The following is a 6,628-nucleotide window of genomic DNA, read 5'->3' on the forward strand; positions in this document are numbered from 1 at the left end:
CTACAATACAGAACCTGTAGGTGTAACCTTTCGCTCAATACTCAAATCAACAATTGAAGCATCTGAGGCTGCATCAATCGGGGATACACGACAGAAGGAATTGTTCTATCTCTAAATTTCACCTTCACCGAGCATAGGTTTATTTCAAAAATCTTTTTTCTTTGTATTACGAATCATGTCTCTTTCTCGTAAGACTGAGGTCGGTAAATCATAAATAATAAATAAATAATAATAAAAAAAAATCAAATCGCACCATCTCTGTAATAGGTAAATGCCTCTTTTTCTCCTGAGGTTGTCGGAATTATTCGTAATAAGATATTGGCTACAATTGAAGAGGTCTTATCAATAAAATTTCCATTTATCCGAGATCTAGGCATGGTTAACAATCCATTCCATAATTCTTCTCATTACCCCTAGAGGGAAAATGATCCCACAAACAAAGGAATTGTATAGTACGAAATCACATAAAAACAAACGGACTCATTCTAAAAAAAAAGGTGTCGACCTTCCACTCAAATTGTCCCTTTGGGGCAGGGATGGATAGGAAATATTTGAATCCGATTGTATTTCATTTAAATTAAGTATTAAGTATAAATATTAAGTAGTATACCAATGAACGGAACTATTCCTATTTTATCGAAGCTCAGGAATCAAGGAAGTTTTTCCTACAGATTCTGATGACTCTAGAAGTTTTGATTTGATTATGATCCAAAGAAAAAAAAAATCAAATCAAATAATAGAATCATTCCATGATGAAAATAGAATAAGAATAACCATCCATTTTTTGTGCATAGTGTGTATACACCACGCAATCGAAATATCAAAAAAATCCATGGGACGATTCATGAATTTGTAATAGATTGTGGGGTAGCTCATGAGAGGAATTGTTGTTGAGAAATCTGAAACTAGAAAGGAATTTTGGAATTCCTATGGAACCATAATAGTCTAAATGTAACCATAGTATAAAATAGGGTCAGTTGACTTGTTCCAATTCATTGGTTTAATCCAGTATAAATCTAAGAATAAGACGGGATCGTCTTCTTGACAAACATGAATAGATAGATTCTATCTATTTTTTTTTAATCTTTTTAATAAGATAAGAAAAAGATAAGAAAAAAAATGTTTTTTTATCCCTCGATCCTCGAGGGAAGATCTTTCTTTAATGAAAAGTTTTCTATTTTCTATTTAGAATTGATTGGTCATACCTGTATTGCAATAATACAATAATATGAATGACTCGCTATTCACTCGGTTTCTGGGTCATAATCATAAGATTATGTAGGAGAGATGGCCGAGTGGTTCAAGGCGTAGCATTGGAACTGCTATGTAGGCTTTTGTTTACCGAGGGTTCGAATCCCTCTCTCTCCGTACCTTCACCTAATTCACCAACGGTACCGACTACAATGTATCAAATCAAATAACAATTGATACGAGTATTCCAATCGTACTTTATTTGATATAGATTCTCTATTCCTAATTGCTGTGGTATGGAAAATACCGGAACGGAAAGAATGGACAAGGAATAAAAATCTCACCGCTGATCCATTTGTAATACGTGAATGGGAGAAAAATCCGGATCAAACCTCTTAGATCTATTTACTTCGGCGAAAGAAAAAAAAGGGGCTTGTCCAAAGCTTTGTTATTTTAGTTAGGTTCAAGTCTGACGGGAATAATATTCTACGACTAGCAACTCATTGATTTTCAAACCGATCCACTTAATATCTATTATTTGATTTACTAATCCTTTATATTGGGATGAATAAAGACTCAAATGTTTTGCCAACTCCTCGTGGGGGGATGAATCCATATAATTTTGAATCAGAGCTCTGGATCTTTGTTCATCCCTCATAGTAATAATATCTTGGGGTTTGCAGCGATAACTTGGGATATCTACTATACGGCCATTAACTAAAATATGTCTATGATTAACTAATTGCCTGGCTCCCGGAATGGTCGAAGCCATACCCAATCGAAAAAGGATGTTATCCAAACGCATCTCAAGTAGTTGTAGTAAAACCTGACCTGTTGACCCTTTGGCTTTCCCAGCAATACGAACATATCTAAGTAATTGTTGCTCTGTCAGACCATAATGAAAACGCAATTTTTGTTTTTCTTCTAGACGAATACGATATTGAGATCTTTTCCCGGAACGCGATTGGTTTCTAAGATCACTTCCGGATCTAGGTCTTTTCCTAGTGAGTCCCGGTAAAGCCCCTAGACGGCGTATTTTTTTGAAACGAGGCCCTCGGTAACGAGACATAAAGACTCCTTAATTTTATTGAAATTTCATTTTACAGAATAAACCTAAATTAATACTGAACTAAACGATAAACGAAGCTAAATCCACTGAAGTACTACAAAGAGGAATAAGATGAATTGTATCAATATCCGTATTATTTTGTATATTGTATATATGGGAAGTTAAGGATCCTTTTCTTGATTTGTTCTGTATAGATCAAACGGCTCCAATCCGTTTTTTATTCTTTATTCATAGTTGGAAGTTCCCGCGACATAACATAATAGATCGGTAACCCGACATTTGGAGAAAAAAAAGGGGGGGGTCTTCTCAATATTCCTTGGTCTCAAGGAAAGATGATCAATCCTGATAAAAAAAAAAAAATAGAACAAATAGAGAAAGCCGACTATCGGAATCGAACCGATGACCATCGCATTACAAATGCGGTGCTCTAACCTCTGAGCTAAGCGGGCTCATATAACAGAAATAGTGCGTGAATAGGAATTCGGGAAACTATTGGGATCTTAGTTAGCTATTAGCTATTAATAATTATTAATATTAATTATTATAAATTATTATAACATATTAATTAATATTAATAATTATTAATATAATATGAATTTTGATTTTATTTTTGATTATTTTCTATTTGATTATTTATTTTTGATTATTTCATTTATTAGTAGTCACTAGCACTAGAATTTTTTTTTTTCATTCAAATCAAATTTAAAAAACGCAAAATAATACTATATACATATGAAATAATTCTATATTCTATTATAGAATAGAATATAACTATTAGTTATAGCAGTTATAGCAGATTATATGAATTCTATTTCTATTAGAGTGTAGTTCCTAAGGAAAGGATAAGATAAGGATGCAATCCAGATCCTACTGAGATATTCCTTTTGTTTCATTCGGAAAGGGAGGAGATAGGACGAAAAAAAAAAAAAGAAGAATGAATATCGACCGTTCCAGTATTCCAAACTGCGCGGGAAAAATGAGAGGGGGGGGGAACATCTATATGTGGGATATATCCATCCATATTGAATTGCAGATACATCAATGATAGAATCATTTCTGATTGGACCAAATAATGGAATGGTCCTCCAATAGATATGAAAGAAGATGGGCAAGAAATAAAATAGGAGCAGACACTTTTTCGATATAGGAATCAGTATCTAATGAATTCAATGGTTCCAACATAAATGAAAGAAGGGGATGGGATCACAATGAGATCGAGATCTCATAAGGGGGATATGGCGAAATTGGTAGACGCTACGGGCTTGATTGGGTTGAGCCTTGGTATGGAAACCTACTAAGTGGTAACTTCCAAATTCAGAGAAACCCTGGAATTAAAAATGGGCAATCCTGAGCCAAATCCAGTTTTCTGAAAACAAGGGTTCAGAAAGCGAGAATCAAAAGAAGGATAGGTGCAGAGACTCAATGGAAGCTGTTCTAACGAACGGGGTTGACTACATTGGTAGAGGAATCCTTCTATCAAAACTCCAGAAAGGATGACCTTATTTAAGTACATAGACGTACTTAAATATCAAATGATTAATCACGACCCGAATCCGGATTTTTTGATTATTTATATGAAAAATTGCAGAATTCTTGCTAAATTAAATCGATTCCAAAAGGAAGAATCGAAGATTCAGTGATCAAATCATTTACTCCAGAGTCTGAAAGATCTTTTGAAGAACTGATTAATCGGACGAGAATAAAGATAGAGTCCCATTCTACATGTCAATACCGACAACAATGAAATTTATAGTAAGAGGAAAATCCGTCGACTTTTGAAATCATGAGGGTTCAAGTCCCTCTATCCCCAATAAAAAAAAAAAGGCCTATTTTATTCCATTCCCTAACCATTTATCCTCTTTTTTCGTCAGTGGTTCAAAATGAGCTTAGCTATGTTTCTCACTCACTCTACTCTTTCACAAATGGATCCGACCAGAAATCTTTCTCTCTTATCACAAGTCTTGTGATAGATATGATCTACGTACAAATGAACATATATGGCAAGGAATCTCCATTATTGAATCATTCACAGTCCATATCATTACTCTTACACTTACAAAGTCTTCTTTTTGAAGATCCAAGAAATTCCAAGGCTGAGGTAAGATTTTCTAATGTTTTTTGAGTCCCTTTAATTGACATAGACCCAAGCCCTCTAGTAGGATGATGCGTCGGGGATGGTCGGGATAGCTCAGCTGGTAGAGCAGAGGACTGAAAATCCTCGTGTCGCCAGTTCAAATCTGGTTCCTGGCACGTGGTTAATATATCGAATAGATACTCATACAAATGAATCGATATGGATCGGGATCCATATTCTATTCGTTAATAGTCTAGATCATGATACATACTTATCCATCTAGGGATATATCTAGATCCCCCATTTTTTTTTTTGATGGGTAAAGAAAAGAATTAGATTCTGTTCCCTCTTCTTTTTTGTTTGTTCATACTGTACCTGCTCTCGCTCAAAAAGAATGTTAATACTTCATACATATTTGAATTGAAGTTAGTTGGCTGAAAACCCAAAAGTCTAGTCTAGAGAGGAATCGAAGGGTAGGAATAGACAGGATTCATTTCAGATACAGTACAAAGAAAATCTGATCCCCTTTTCATTTCTGAATTTTGAGTTCATAATTTCATATTTTCTTTCATATTCTATTTCTTCACTTTCTCTTTCTTCACTCCCTCCTACGTGACTTTTCGGGGCCCATCTAAGTGATGTGCGCGGTACAAAGTTCATGGTGCAGAACTCTTTTGATTCATCCTATTGGCTTTGCTCATCCGAAATGGATATCTTCCAAATTGGGGAATATCAATGAAGCCCCTTTAGTAGCCCATTCATAATACTGAGATGAGAGTCCAGTTATTCTGTTTCATCTAGAACAGAACATAAAAAGATTCCTTGAATATCTGGAGTCGTAGAAGTGAATATTAGTTTCTTATCATTCAATGAGCATCTTGTATTTCATAGAAATTGGGGGCAATATAATCCTTACGTAGGGGCCAGCCTATCCAACTTTCAGGCATCAAGATACGTTTCAGGCGTGGATGATTTTCATAAGAGATTCCCAACATATCATAAGATTCCCGTTCTTGAAAATCAGCACTTTTCCAAATCCAGAAAACAGACGGGATTCTAGGATTCCTCCTTGGGGCAAATACTTTTATGCATACCTCTTCGGGTTGATCCACACCATACTGTATTCTCGTAAGATGATACACACTAGCTAACAACCCGCCCGGTGCTACATCATAAGCACACTGGGAACGTAGATAATTGTAACCATATACATATGAAATGACAGCAATGGAGTACCAATCCTCGGGCTTTATTTGTAAAGTCTCTATTCCTTGGTAATCGAAGCCCAAAGATCTATGCACTAGCTCATGCTTGACTAGCCAAGCAGATAAACGACCTTGCATCTTCTTGATCTCTCCCACATTTGTATTTGTATGAGTATTTCACATTTACGATGAAATTTATGAAGATTTACCCGCTGTTTGTTATTCTGCACAAAAGCATCCTGCCTAATTCACTAATTCGTGGGAAGATACTGAACTTTTGTATTTGAAAGATGTTTCAGTTTCAGGAGGTATTTCTGAAGTAGATGGAGATTTATAGAGTAATCCTTGATCGTAATTTCCAGTATGAGTACTGCGTCCAACATGAAACTTGTGATTGGTAGTAAAATATCGATTTTCCTGTTGAGACCCAATTTGATCTTCATAGATTTCTCGAGATACTTTCTTACGAAGTTTCGTTATAGCATCTATAACTGCCTCTGGTTTGGGTGGGCAGCCCGGCAAATAGACATCCACAGGAATTAGCTTATCGACTCCCCGAACGGTACTATAAGAATCCGTACTGAACATCCCTCCTGTAATAGTACAAGCTCCCATCGCAATGACATATTTTGGTTCAGGCATTTGCTCATATAATCTCACTAAGGAAGGCGCCATTTTCATTGTTACTGTGCCGGCTGTTAAAATGAGGTCTGCTTGCCTAGGACTCGATCTTGGTACCAATCCATAACGATCAAAGTCGAATCGCGAGCCTATTAATGAAGCAAATTCAATGAAGCAACAACTGGTACCATAGAGAAGCGGCCATAAACTGGAGAGTCTTGACCAATTCGAAAGATCATTCGATGTAGTTGAAATAACTGAATTTTGGGTTGTTTGGTCAAGTAACGGAAACTCAATAGAATTAATAACTGTCTCAATGTAATCTTTTCTTTGTTTTTGATTTTGATTGTCTGAATATTCAGGAGCTAAGACCATTCCAATGCTCCTTTTCGCCATGCATAAACTGAACCAACAATTGGGATAAGCACGAAAATGAAAGCTTCTATAAATACAGATACACCCAATACA

At 35.7% G+C, this 6,628-nt stretch overlaps 3 non-coding genes across 3 annotated transcripts; 2 read left to right on the forward strand and 1 right to left on the reverse strand.

The window, feature by feature from the left end:
- Window positions 1–1,281: 1,281 nt before the first annotated feature.
- TRNAS-GGA (transfer RNA serine (anticodon GGA)) lies at window positions 1,282–1,368 on the forward strand. The gene has a single exon. It is a non-coding gene; the product is annotated as a tRNA-Ser (tRNA).
- Window positions 1,369–2,636: 1,268 nt separating this feature from the next.
- TRNAT-UGU (transfer RNA threonine (anticodon UGU)) lies at window positions 2,637–2,709 on the reverse strand. Its single transcript has one exon. It is a non-coding gene; the product is annotated as a tRNA-Thr (tRNA).
- Window positions 2,710–4,437: 1,728 nt separating this feature from the next.
- TRNAF-GAA (transfer RNA phenylalanine (anticodon GAA)) lies at window positions 4,438–4,510 on the forward strand. Its single transcript has one exon. It is a non-coding gene; the product is annotated as a tRNA-Phe (tRNA).
- The last annotated feature ends 2,118 nt before the right edge of the window (window positions 4,511–6,628 follow it).

This window comes from Tasmannia lanceolata, unplaced genomic scaffold (assembly GCF_043159265.1).
Source record: "Tasmannia lanceolata isolate RefF3 unplaced genomic scaffold, GAP_Taslan_0.1 ptg000345l, whole genome shotgun sequence".
NCBI lineage: Eukaryota > Viridiplantae > Streptophyta > Magnoliopsida > Canellales > Winteraceae > Tasmannia > Tasmannia lanceolata.